Genomic DNA, 13613 nt, shown 5'->3' on the forward strand with positions numbered 1-13613 from the left:
TCCCATCAGAGTCCTTCCATTTCTGGAACGTTGGAAAGAGGTCAGAGGTTGCACGGAGTCCCCAGGTGACAGCCCCTTGGTTTGAGTGGAACTCTCTTGCTCATGGGCAGGGGCCCCTTGGAGCCTGGGCCCTTTCTCTATGCCCCAGCGGAGATAAGTGTGAATCATCATAAGGTAAACCAGGCCACTGGCCAGTGGTCGTGCTTAGATTCCTGGTTAGAAGTAAATAAACTGGGTACACCTGGTGCAGGGGACTGACCACTGTCGGCCAGCCCAAGCCGACACCAGCTCAGAGGTGCAGGGCTGGTCTCAGGCCACCTGTCTTTTGCAGCTTGGAGTGCTGAGGTGTGAAGCGCGTGAGCCCTGCCTAGTCTTCTCCTTTGTCTGTGCTCTGGTCCCCTGAACGTCCTAGCTTTGACCTTGCTGGTTTTGGTCTCTCCTTGCCCTTCCCACTTTGGGCTTGATGTTTGGCCCCCTTTCTTACAGTAATTGTGTTCCCTTTTTGGTCTCATCACTACTGTGTGATGATTTTACCACCTCGGAGGCCCTGGGCTCTCACACCCAAGAAGACTTCTGGGCAGTAGCTCTTCCCAGCTTCCTTCCCTCCCCGGTACCCCAGAGCTCAAATGGAGGCCTCGTCACTTAACAAGGACGCCGCTTGCTGTCTCCTTTCCAAATCTGTCTCTGTTATAAATGGATTAGGTTCCCTGTTTATTATAGATTTACAGAGTGTGTGTGTGTGTGTGTGTGTGTGTGTGTGTGTGTGTGTGTGTGTGTGTTGACCATCTTAGCCTAGCATTCAAACAGTAACTAGATCGTTCTAGAAATAGAGCAGCCCTCCTCTTTCCCTTTCACCTGCCTTGGTCAGTTGGGGGGAGATGTCCTGCCCCCCAGAACCCTGTCTGTCTCCACCCTACCCTCCTGCACTGTCAGGCTGTGAGGGCAGCGCCTCTTTCCCCTAGTAGCAGAGCATCTCTGATTGGCTGCCATCACCATGGCAACCCTGGTATCCACTCCCCCTCCCTCACTTTCCAGAGCCAGCAGATCTGTGGAGTCCCAGACTCTGAAGGGCTGGAAGGGAAGGCAGCCGGGGGAGGGGACAGGGCAGCCACACACTGGGGTTTGCTCAGATTCCAAATTCCAGCCCGCCATGAAGCGTGGCCTCTATTGTCTGCACACATGGGAGGAAATGACTCAGATATTCTTAGGAACTCCTGGCCCCCTCTGTAATGGGCCAGCGTGGGCCGCAGGGTCCTGGGCTGGTGGCATGTGGCTGAATGTCGAACAGAACTGAGTTTCTGCTGCTGCCCCTGCAGCACTGTGGAGGAGGAACACGAGAAGCTAGCCAGATGTGCTATGAACCCCAAAGGCAAGTGGCCTTCATTATTCTGGCACACCCAGGTAGCCTAACAGGGGTCCCAGCCTCCGGTTTTGAAGTGGGGACGGAGATGCACGCCCACAGCTCAGAGCTGACTCGCTGCAGGACGGCGCAGGGTGCGGGGCAGTGATTTACCAACCAGCGGGGCCCAGCCCCGGGGAGCAGGTCAGCAGCTGGTGCCAGGGTCTGAGAATCTACTTACCGTCCCACGCCGCCTGCAGAGCGGACATGCAACGTTTCTTCTACACACCTCAACCACCATTTTCAAAGGCTCCTTGTCGCTATTGTGGTTAGGAAACCAATTTCAAATTTCGTGGGCTGAATTCACGGTACCGTTTTGTCCCTCTACGTGTCCTCAGTCACCAGGGGAGAGGATGAGGACCCATGATGTTGATTGGGCGAGGCGGTGGGATGACGAGGACCCACGATGTTGATTGGGCGAGGCGGTGGGATGACGAGGACCCTCGATGTTGATTGGGCGAGGCGGTGGGACGATGAGGACCCAGATGTTGATTGGGCAAGGTGATGGGATGACGAGGACCCAAGATGTTGATTGGGCGAGGCGGTGGGATGATGAGGACTCATGATATTGATTGGGCGAGGTGATGGGATACTGAAACTGGGTACCATGTGGATGGACCTCAAAGATATTCCGCCTCGTGAGAGAATTCTGATACAAAAGGGCAGGAGCTAGATGATTCCATTTCAGGGGGCCCTAGAATAGATGAGTTTGTAGAGGTGGAAAGTAGACTGGAGGTCACAGAGGGAGGAGTTAGTGTGCAGGGTGAGAGAGGAAAGTTGGAGCAGGATGGGGGTGAAGGCTGCACAGTCTGTGATCCTGCATTATCCACTAAACTCTATATTTTAAAAAAAGGGCCAGGCGTGGTGGCGCACGCTTGTAATCCCAGTACTTGGGAGGCTGAGACAGGAGAATCGCACAGGTTCGAAGTCAGCCTCAGCTACTTAGTGAGGCTCTCAGCAACTTAGTGAGGCCCTGTTTCCAAATATAATATAAAATAGGTCTGGGAGTATAGCCCGGAGGTAGAAAAGCCGCTGAGTTCCACCCTTAGCGACAGGAAAAAAAAAAAGAAAAAAGGTCAGTGGATCCAGGTGTGGTGGCACATGCCTATAACACAAATACTTGGGAGGCTGAGACAGGAGGATCCAGGTTTGAGGTCAGCCTTAGCAATTTAGTGAAGCTCTCGGCATCTTAGTGAGATCCTGTTTCAAAATAAAAAAAAAATATGGGTGGGGGTGTAGCTCAGAGGCACAACAGTTCTGAGTTCTATCCCCAGTATCTCCCCCCTCACTCACACGCACAGGTTAATGGGCTAGGGGTGTAGCCCAGTGGCAGAGCACTTGCCTAGCATGCACAGGCCCTGGGTTTGGTCCCCAGCAACACACACACACACACACACACACACACACACACACACACACACACACACACACACTTTAGATGGTAACATTTATGTTCTGCATGTTATTACTGTCCCAAGAGAATGGGGTGGACGGAAGCTGTTGGCAGAGCATGCGGGTGCTGAACACATGCAGAGGGGCTTCCATCAGGAGAGGCATCCTGGAGAAGAGGGTCCTGCTCCACTGGGTGCCCACCCCTGCAGCTGCACCCGCTTTCTCCAGACCACAGGCCGAGGGTGAGCAGCTGCTGGACACTGCGCCAGGGCCCCCTCATTCCCATGACCCGTGACCCCCTCAGAATTCCACCCTATGTGGGAATCACCAGTCAGTCTAGCTCCCTACTCATGGCTCCCCCTGGTTGCCGGGTCAGCTGAATGGGCTGTGGGGACCCCCAGCGCTGGCTGGCCCAATGCCACAGCGGAGACGTGGCCAACACCATCGTTAGGTAGGCTGGAGGGATAGCCTGCTCTCCTGAGACACCCATGCCCAGCCCTCGCTGGCTCCAGGGCCAGGGGCTTCTGCAGCCCCCCAGTGTCTTCTGACTCACCCTCCTAGCCCACCAGCCCTTCTGACGGAGCTGGAGACAGGCACCCAGCCCTCGGGGAAGCTATTTTTAGGGTTCATCTGTTCTTTCTTATTGCTCTGCTGGATTTCATATTTTCCCACCCCCAGATTTGAAGGAGCTAAAGATTCTCAAAATCATTCATCGTCCCCCAGCTCGCAAGCTGTGTCTTCTCCCCACTCTGGCCTGACCACTCCCTCTCCCTTTCCTCTGCCTCCCCAGCTCCACAAGCTGTGGAGAAAGCAGGCTCTTTGTCTGACATCATCTCCCATTGCCTGGTCTGCTAAGAGTTACTCACTCTGGCAATCCCCGCTCCACCAGAGGAGGCTGTCCAATTGCCAAGCAACCCGCTGTTGGCCAATCAGGGAGCTCGGAGGTGATGTCATGGCAAGAGCCAGCAGTGGTGCTGATGTTGAGAGAAGCCCAGGGTACCACTAATTGAGGGAGTGAGAAAGAGCAGCTCGCTTCAAACTGAACTGCAGGTAAGTGGAGACGAGATGCTAATGATGATCGGAAGCTTTTAGACAAAAGGAGGACACCAAACAGGAGCCACAGAGGAGAGGAGGGAAGGAGCCAGGGCCTTCGGTTGCCCTAATCGATTAAACTTTGTCAAACCCTGGAGAAAACAGGGCGAGGCGGGAAGGCTGGAGCTGGGCAGAGGGGCCAGGGTGGGCTCCGGTTGTCACTTCTGTTCAGGAGAGAGGACGGTGGGAAATGCTGGAGGTCCTTGGTGAGTTATTTGTGCATGCAAATGTTTTGCTGCTGGGGGAGAAAGGTTTGTTTGGAGACCCCCTCCCTGGGGAAGGGGGGGGCTGGCTCTGACCCGCAAAGCCCTTTGGAGGTGGGAGCTGCCCTGTGTTTGCCATTCGCAGCCCCCCCCCCCCCCCCCCCCCCGTTTGTACCACCTGTCTCCTTTCTCCTGCATCTCCCTGCCGCCTTACTTTTTCCTCTGGTCCTAAAGATACAATGAGATCATCGCTCTTCCCGGCCCCGCCCCGCCCCGCCCCGCCCCGCCCCGGCCTGAGGTCAACCTGCTCCCACCTGGCTGGGCGCTAGTCCTCAGGCTAAGCCACAGCAGCACCGAACTGCCACGCCCCGGTCCCTGCTCGCCCAGCCCACCAGCCTGGCCAGCAGCCTAGGCATCCTCTCTTCCTCAGCCCGGGACCCAGGGCTTTGAAGTCCAGCGGCCAGCTCTGTCCCCACGTGGCGACGCTGCCTTTGTTTTATTTCTCCGGAGAAGATAGAAGCAGGTGTGAGAAGAGTCGTTGCCCTGAGCGGGGAGGCGTTAGGTCAGGCTTTTCCCCACAGCTCTACCCTGAATGTCCCAGGCAGGGATACCCCCTGGCCCGGTACCCAGAGAACGGCAGGTGGCGATGGATGGAGGTGGGTGAGGGTGGGGGGGTGTCGAGAGGGAGCCTGGGGAATCTGTCTCTGCGGAGGCCGAGGCCCCCTCTAGGGGAGGAAGGCTCTCCCACGGGCGGGTGCCAGGGGGGATGAGATCATATGTCAGATGTGGGAATAATCATAGTGCTGGAGTGGAGGGGAGGCAGAGGGGCGGGTCTGGACCTCGCTCCACAGGAGTGGAGCGGGAGCGGGAGCATCCCAGAGCTGCTGTCCCTCTAGCGCGCCCAAGCCCCCACCTTGCTGCTAGGAACCCATCTCCCAGCCCTCTCCGGAGCTGCCACGCTCCTCTTATCCCAGCCCCACCCAGCCGCACATGGGAACAGCTTTGGAGTGAGCAGAGATCCCACGTGGCTCGGGGGGCTCACCAGAGAGCATGCTATCTCGTAGGGAGTGAGTTTCCCTGAAGGTGTTCCACAGAAGCTGGAACACTGCTCCCCAGCACAGCGGCAGGAGAGATTTTTGCATTACACTGGGGATCGATCTATATTAACATTTCTCAAAACACAGGTTCCCATTTAGTAGATTGTGAAGTCGCTTTTGTGGATTGTACTTGATACATATTAAGTTATGTAAATTAACATATAGTGAATATATTATACTTATAGAAAATTAAATATTATACATTATATAACTGATATAACAAATATATATTTGTATATTAATATGATGAGATAAGATAGAGTAGAAAAAATCAGAATATATCTCATAAAGAGGTAAATTATGCTTTCTGTGTCTCTTTTTAGTTACATATTTTTAGTTGTGTGTATATTCATGTACATATATGTATATGTGAATGTGTCAGGGCATACATGTCACCACATAGGATAGTCCTTATCATGGGTACCAGTCAAGAATGTTGAGAATCATTGGACCATGCCACCTCTAACTTCCTCTCGCCCAGCCTCTTTTAACCCCAAGACCACAACCCAGTGGAAAACTCACTCTCCAATGTGAACTTTCGATTCTTAAATTTTAATTGTGGTAAAACATATGTAACATAAAATTTAGCATCTTGACTATTTTTAAGCGCAGAGTGTAGTGGTGTTAGGATGCACATTGTTGTGTATCCAATGTGAAGAAATCTTTTTTTAAAAATGGAACCACTGTAGACCCCGCCCCCCCCTTCCCCCAGCCCTGGCAGCGCCCCTTCTTCCTCCAGTCTCTGGAGTTTGTCTCCTACAGTGCTTCTCATCAGTGGACCGTACAGAGCTTGCCCTTTGATGAGTGGCTTGTTTCACTCTGTGTACCGTCCTCCTGGCTTATCTATGTGTCCTCCGTACCAGGTATATAAGTGCCCCAAAGTCACAGTTACTTCCAAGTACTGTTTTAAATGAGAGAACATCTTCCAAAGGACCCATAAGGACAGAGAGCTTTGGTCCAACATTCTCCATCCTGACCAGTGTTTCGTGGACGTACCGCAGTTAGTCCTCCCTTATCCACGGTTTCGTTGTCCTCTCTTTTGGTTACTTGTGGTCAGCTACATTCAAAAATATTTATTGAACAATTTTACAAACAAGAAATTCACAAGGTTTAAATAACTTTCAACAGTATATCGTTATAATTATTCTATTTTACTATTAGTTATTGCTAATAACTGGTGATCTTTACTATTTTATTTATTCTACCTTATGACTAGTTATTGTTGTTAATAACTAATAACTGCACCTAATTTATAAATTAAACCTTGCCATAATTATGTATGCAGAGGAGAAAACACAGTTTATATAGGGCGCGTTCTCTGCTTCAGACATCTGTAGAACATCTTGGTACTTACCTCCTATGGACGGAAGGGAATTATTGTGTACACACATTGTTGGGGGAGGGATAGTGGGATCATTTTGCACCTTTGCTTTGATTGATGGTTCTTATAAAAACTGAATCATTTTGAGTCGACAAAAGAAACCCAAGGACCAAGTGAGCTGGCTACCTCCCTACACTTGATGAGGCCATTTAAACCACATTTACCCAATAGGAAGGAAGGGGGCGGACTGATCATATTTAAAACAGGGCAACAAAGACAGACAAAGTGAGATCTAGAAAGATAGTCAAGCCGAAAAGAGGGATGTGGGGCAAAGAGAAGGCAGGTAAGGAGAGAAGATGGTGTCTACGAAACCAACCGCCCAGAAAGAACAGGAACATTCCAATCCTTTGTGTTCTTGATTTTATATACTAAAGCATTTCATTATCAAGATTATGACCAAAGAAAATCTTCATTTTTCCAGAACCCCTAAGACCCAGCCTGCCATGTCTCTTAATACCATTATTTTAAGTCCTGCTTACCTGGCGACTCTCATTTGGAGACTGAATTCCTACAGATTTTGAAGTCATGGATGGAAAGAAATGATACTATTTTTTTGGGGGAAGGGACATAGACATTTTTGGGGGAATTATGTGACATGTAAAATGTAATTTTTATAATACCTGCTAGAGAGCTAAACTTTTAATTAGCTTGAGAAATGAGCATGCATACTGCATTATTTGGTTTCCTTATTAAGTTAACATTTGCTATATTTAAAAATGTAATAGTCTGGGAAAGGTTGCTTTTTCTGTTTTTCTTTGAGGAGGAGTAAAGACCAAAAAAAAAAAAAAAAAAAAAAAGTGTCCCCTGCCATTTTTTAAAGAAGATTTTATTGCTGGGCGTGGTGGTACAAGCCTACAATCCCAGTACTCGGGAGGCTGAGACAGGAGGATCACAGGTTTGAAGCCAGCCTCAGCAGTTAAGTGAGGCTGTCAGTAACTTAGTGAGACCTCATTTCAAAATAAAAAGTAAAATAGGATTGGAGGCATAGCTCAGAGGTAGAACACCCCTGGGTTCAATCCCCAGTACCACTTACACACAAAGCTTTTATTTTAGGTTTTTACATGTCTATTTCCAACAGGAAGACAGGAAGACACATTAATATATGCACCTCCCCACATAATACACACGCACACACACCCACACACTCATACACATGCACAAACACGCATACATATGCATTCACACACACATGCACATACCCACACACACACTCATACACATGCCCCAAACACACTCATACATGTACACACACATCCTGCATACTCATACACATGCACATACAGCCCACTCATACACAACCCCCCCACACTCATACACACGCACCCCCCCCCCACATGTCACTCCCACCCTGCCCCCAACACACCCAAAGTTCATTGGTCTTTTCCATGTGTTAGAGCGCTCTGTGCCCTCCTCACCCCTAGGCGTGTCCTGCTAACTGAGGTGGGCAGCAAGAGGCAGAAGAACAGGACGGATCAAAAGGGGCCGGGGTGGGGGTGGCGTGATGCTTGAAAGGACACAGGCAAATCAAGGGTTCAGAGAACAAGCTGGAGAATGTGGAGAGGAAGGTGCTGAGCTGCAGTGCAGTACTCGAGACCTGTGCTCCCAAATCAGGACCAGACAGGGGGCCGAGTCAGACTGGGCACGCGGACACAGGTGGACAGACGTCTTTGACCCTGCCCAGCCCAAGCGCAGCCTGACTCCTGGCCTGGGACGAGGCTGTCTCTCATTACACCTCCACCAGTTCAGATAAAAGGATCCCAAGGAGTATTTGATGAGCCCTTCCTGGAGAAAAAGTATTCTAGAAAGTATTCTAGAAAGTTCTGCCCCACCCAGATCAAATTAAAAAAACCCAAGTTCATCAAGGACATATCACCCATGGCCAGAAGCAGAGCTCTAGAGTTTAGAGCTGTGGTTTAATTATAATCAGTATGCTTATACAGCCGAATGCAGATATCCATGTTTTGAGGCGGGGGTATGTTTTCCTCCTACCTGGCAGCGGGCATGGAGTAGGTTTTCCACAAATGTTTATTGAATGAATAACATAAGAAAGAAATCAATAATGATAGCTCAGAAGTGGAAACCCAGGTCATTCTGACAAAGCCGGTTCGCAAAGGGAGGAAGTAAAGTTTCTCCAAGTCTCTCATCTCACGTGAAGAAAATCATTACTTACTGTTTCACATTTGATGTAGTGAAATAGAAAGAAATGATTTTCGCTTAAAGATAAGATTAAAAATATTTAAAACCTAAAAAGCATTGGAGAAGAACAAAGGCAAAGAAGCAAGAGTGATATTGCAGAAGATAAGGGGCTCCTTGCAGTTAAGCATGGGGGAGAATCGCGGCTCCTTTGAAAACGCAGGCAAGGCGCCAGGCCTCTTGGACCCTCTGTCTCCTCCTTTGAAAAGAGGTGGGAAATAGAAATTCTAGAGATCTGCACGGCTCCTTCCATCTTTGGGACTGCAGAATGGGCAGAAAGCTTAACCCTCTGGAGGTGACCACAAATTCTATTTGCTTGTTCTCTCCTGATACAAAAATGATTCCATGTATGAGACTTGATAGGTCAGGTGTGAATATTTGTTTTTTTTTTAATTTTTTTATTGGTGCATTGTAGTTGCACGTTTTAATGGGGTACAAAATGGTGGAGGCATACATGCACACATCACCCCAATTGGCCTTTCCCCAGTTCCCGCCCTTTTCCCTCCCCCTTCGTCCTTTTCACGTTTGGCTTAGTGATTGACATTGATATGCTTGTTAAAGTACATCGTGTGGGCCGGGCGTGGTGGCGCACGCTTGTAATCCCTGCACTTGGGAGGCTGAGACAGGAGGATCACACAGGTTCGATGTCAGCCTCAGCTACTTAGTGAAGCTCTCAGCAACTTAGTGAGACCCTGTTTCCAAATAAAATAGAAAATAGGTCTGGGAGTATAGCCTGGAGGTAGAAAGCCTCGGTTCCACCCCAGTAACACACACACACACACACACACACACACACACACACACACAAAAGTACATCGTGTGCACTGGAGAATTTTCCTTTCCCAGGTGTGAATATTTGAACAGGGACTTTCTGAAGCAACATCTGACCCAAAGGAGAGTTCAGTGGTGAGGAGACAGGGTGAAGGTAGAATGCCACCTAGGCGTGTGTCTGGGGCATTGGGTGAGGTCCTGGGGTTAAAAGGGTTATTGGGCCTCAGATAACCCTTAAGAGGACCAATGATAACAGTGCAATTTTATTTTTAGTATTATTATTATTATATTTTTTGCGGTGTTGGGGATTGAGCCAAGGGGCCTTCTATCTCCAATCTACACCTCCAGCCCTATTTTTTATTCTTTATTTTGAAACAGGGTCTCACTGAGTTGCGGAGGACCCCACTAAGTAGCTGAGACTGTGAACCTGTGATCCTCCTGTCTCAGTACTGGGATTACAAGTGTGCACCACTACGCCCGGCTTAGTTTTAAACGCTGAGGCCACTTGTGGTGGGGAGGCAGTTTGGGGGTCACACAGCTTAACCCGCAGGACACCGCAGCCATCTGTCCTGCTGCCATGTGGGGGCGGTCTTGGATGCCAGGGAAGAGCGTGGGGCCTTATCAGGAATCGCGTAGGCTTTGAAATCAAAAGACTCTGGTCTTGATCACTTTCCATTTGCATGACGGGGTAAATCAAGTTACCCACATAAACTGATCATCTTTTAAATTGGTATAAAGATATCTATTTCATAGGAATACCCTGGTTGCAACTATGTAAAAATTATAGGCATGGTGGGGTTGGGGGCTAGAAGGAAAGGCTTATAGTTTGAACTCACAAGACTACAAGGATTTACTTTTTTAAAAAAATATTCGGGCATACAGATATTTCTGACATATGATGCTAATATGCTTGTAATTAAAGCACTATATAAACACAAGATACACATATGAACACATACGCACTGGAATGTGTCTGGCAAGCCGTGATGCACCATAAAATATCCATATTATTGTTAGGAGTGAGCTTACCAGGCCTTTCTCCATGCGCTGAGGCCCGAGAACCCTCTTAACCCCAGGACCTCACCTGATGCCCCAGACACACGCCCAGCACTCCACCACAGCTCTACATGAAAATTCCTGCCCCAGATCAACTTCTGACATCCCGACTCTTCTGAATATATTGAACTGGAGATAAACATAGCCCAGGGAGTCCCCTCACTGTGGATGATTCTAGGCTGACAACCTTCCAGCCTCCATTTTTCCCTTTCCAACATGGCTCCAGAACTTGTGAGCCTCCTCAGACTCCGGCCTCCAGAGCCCAGCAGTTGCTAGCAGGCTCTCGGTTCCTAGAGACACCGTGGAAGCAGCATTTCTCAGCCTGACAGAGGCTCTCGGGGAGTTAGTTGTTCTTGACCACAGTCCCGCCATCTCCACCTCTCGGCCTCTGAATGTCAACCTAAGAGCTGAATCGCACACGGTCTATCTGCTGGGCCCCCCTCTGTGCATCTCACAAGTCCCCACTTTTATGGTCTCTAATCCCCCTCCTTCTTTGATGGCGTGGTCCACGTGGCCCACAGGTTAGCAGAGGACTAGCTGAAGCCCTGCAAAGCGCCTGCACAGCTCCCAGAGTCCCCTGCTCTGGATCCCCTGCAGCCATGCTAGTCCCGGGGTTATCCTAGGACTGAACAGAGGACTTGGCACAGATTGCCATGCTCAAGAAACAGCGTGTGGAGAGAACAAAAACCACATGCATGAAAAAGTGAGTTAGCTCGCTTGCACCTTACACTCAAATAAGACACATGCTGCCAAGCAGAGCCTCGGATCAGCAGGGAGTAAGCAGGGCTACTGTTGGGAGATGACTCCGCTCCCGAAATGGGGACGGGTGACACCGAGGCCACTATGTGGCTCACGCCGGGTAAATGCAGGACTTCATCTGGATTCTTAAGAAAACCCCCTGATGAGCCAGGCATGAAGATTCCCTCCCATGCAGCTTGTGGTTAGAGGACCGGGCTCAGCCTCCAGTGCTCCCCCTCCCGTGAAGGTCCCATCCTGATTCTGTGCCAGAGTTCTAGATTTGGCTTCTAGAACCCTTGCCAAGTACAACTCTGTTTAAACCACTTGGGCACGCATTAGCTGCTTATCCCTCAAAAACAGTCTGTGTGGGATTTGGCACATCCCGAGAGCAATATCTGGGCATGCCTTACAGGGAGACTTGAAATGCTTGCTCGCTGGCCTCGTGGGCCGTCAGAGGCACTTAGAAGGTCAGGTGTGCACGCGGTGAGCCACCACGTGGCTTCAGAGTCATGGATGCTCTTCTCTGTCTGCTCCTGGGTCACTTCCATTATAGGAAGCCTGGAGCCAGGGTCCTGTTAAGGAACCCTGTGCGATCCTTTTTCCCCAAGTGGATGCTGCCAAGTGAATCTGGACTAGCACTAGACTCTAAAGATGGAGGCCAACTTTCCAGTTACACAGAGATTCAGACCCCAGCTCTGCCCCTCACTTAGCTAATGCTGCTGAGCCTCCATTTCCTTATTATAAAAAAAAAAAAACCCCACAGACTAAATAGAGACAGTGATTTTCTGGTACAAAGTAGGTGCTCAAGAAGGCGTAGCCATTACTATTGCTGATACCATCAGCATTGCCAGGCCCCTCTCCTCTCACTCAAGAGATGCCCTTGGCCGGGCATGGTCGTGCATGCTTGTAATCTCAGCTTTCGGGAGGCGGCAACTGGAGGATCATGGTTTATGGGCAGCCTCAGCTACTTAGTGAGATCCTGTTTAAAAAAATAAAAAAAAATTTAAAAAGTAGGACTGGGGGTATAGCTCGGAGGTAGAATGCCCCTAGGTCCCTAGGTTTCATCCCCAGTACCGCAAAAGAAAAAAAAAAAAAAAAAAAAAGAAAAGGATGCCCTAGGCTTCATAACTGAAGAAAAGATAAACTCCTTCCCAGGTGTGGTGGCATCTGTGACCTTCCTGTCCTCTTCTAGGGTTTACTCCCAATGCACCCTACATGAGTCCAGTGGCTCCTCTGTTCCTGAGTAAACCCAGTCTACAGACGCGCACAGCTACAAAGTGGTTACCCACTTCTAGGTAGGCAAAAGGAAGGTCTAAAGCCACTGTCCCTCCCCAGCAAGGGCTTCCTCAACCCCTGGGGCTGAGCAGACATTGCCCAGGCTGCACCCTTCTAACCAGGGACTTCACATCCAGGCACCAGCCCCGCCTTCCTGCTCAGAGACACACTGGTACCATCAGGACCCGCCTGGCACCAAGGAGAGAAGGTCCATTGTGCTGCCCCGGGAGGGGCCTGGCGGGGGCTCTGGCTTCGAAGCACAACAAGAGAAAGGAGAACGGAGCCCTTTAAAGGCAATGGGAAGGCAGCTAATGTTTTTCAAGAGCGTTCCGTGTGCGGGATGCTGGGCACAGGCTTTGTGGTTGAACATGTGTGACTTGGTCCAAAGTTACCATGGGGAAGGCATGAGTGATGGGTGACAGCAAGAGATATCACCTGTTACCCACCCCTCCCTGGTCTATCTCTAAGGGCAGAGCTGACTCCCTACTCCTCAGTCGCCCTTCCAGCATGGACCCTGGTCCTCAGCGGGAAACACCCTCGGTGTTGGAGGAGAGGCCCCCTGTTGGTCTCAGGGCCCGCATGGTGACCGCCCAAGTGGCCCTGGATGGAGTGGCCTTGATGTCAATCACTCACCACTGGCCGAGGCTCACTTGATGAGGGCAGCCTTCAGTGATGCGCCATGGCTTCCTGTCCTCCATGCGGTACCAGATCTGTCCCCTCCCTGCCCCTCCTGCCTCCCCATCTCTCCTCTCCTCTCTTCTCACCCTGTAGCCCAGCATCAAGCCACTTGAGAGGGCTACTCAGAGACTCTGAGTTTTCTTCCTGGGCCTTGCCCTTGGCTCCTAATTCTGACACTCTCTTCTCCCTTCCTTCCTTCCTTCCTTCCTTCCTTCCTCCCTCCCTCCCTCCCTCCCTCCCTCCCTTCCTTCCTTCCTTCCTTCCTTCCTTGTAGTACTAGGAATGGAACCCAGGAGCATTCCACCTCCGATCTACATCCCAGCCCTAATTTTTATTCT

The sequence above is a fragment of the Muscardinus avellanarius genome (assembly GCF_963383645.1).
Source record: "Muscardinus avellanarius genome assembly, chromosome: 14".
NCBI lineage: Eukaryota > Metazoa > Chordata > Mammalia > Rodentia > Gliridae > Muscardinus > Muscardinus avellanarius.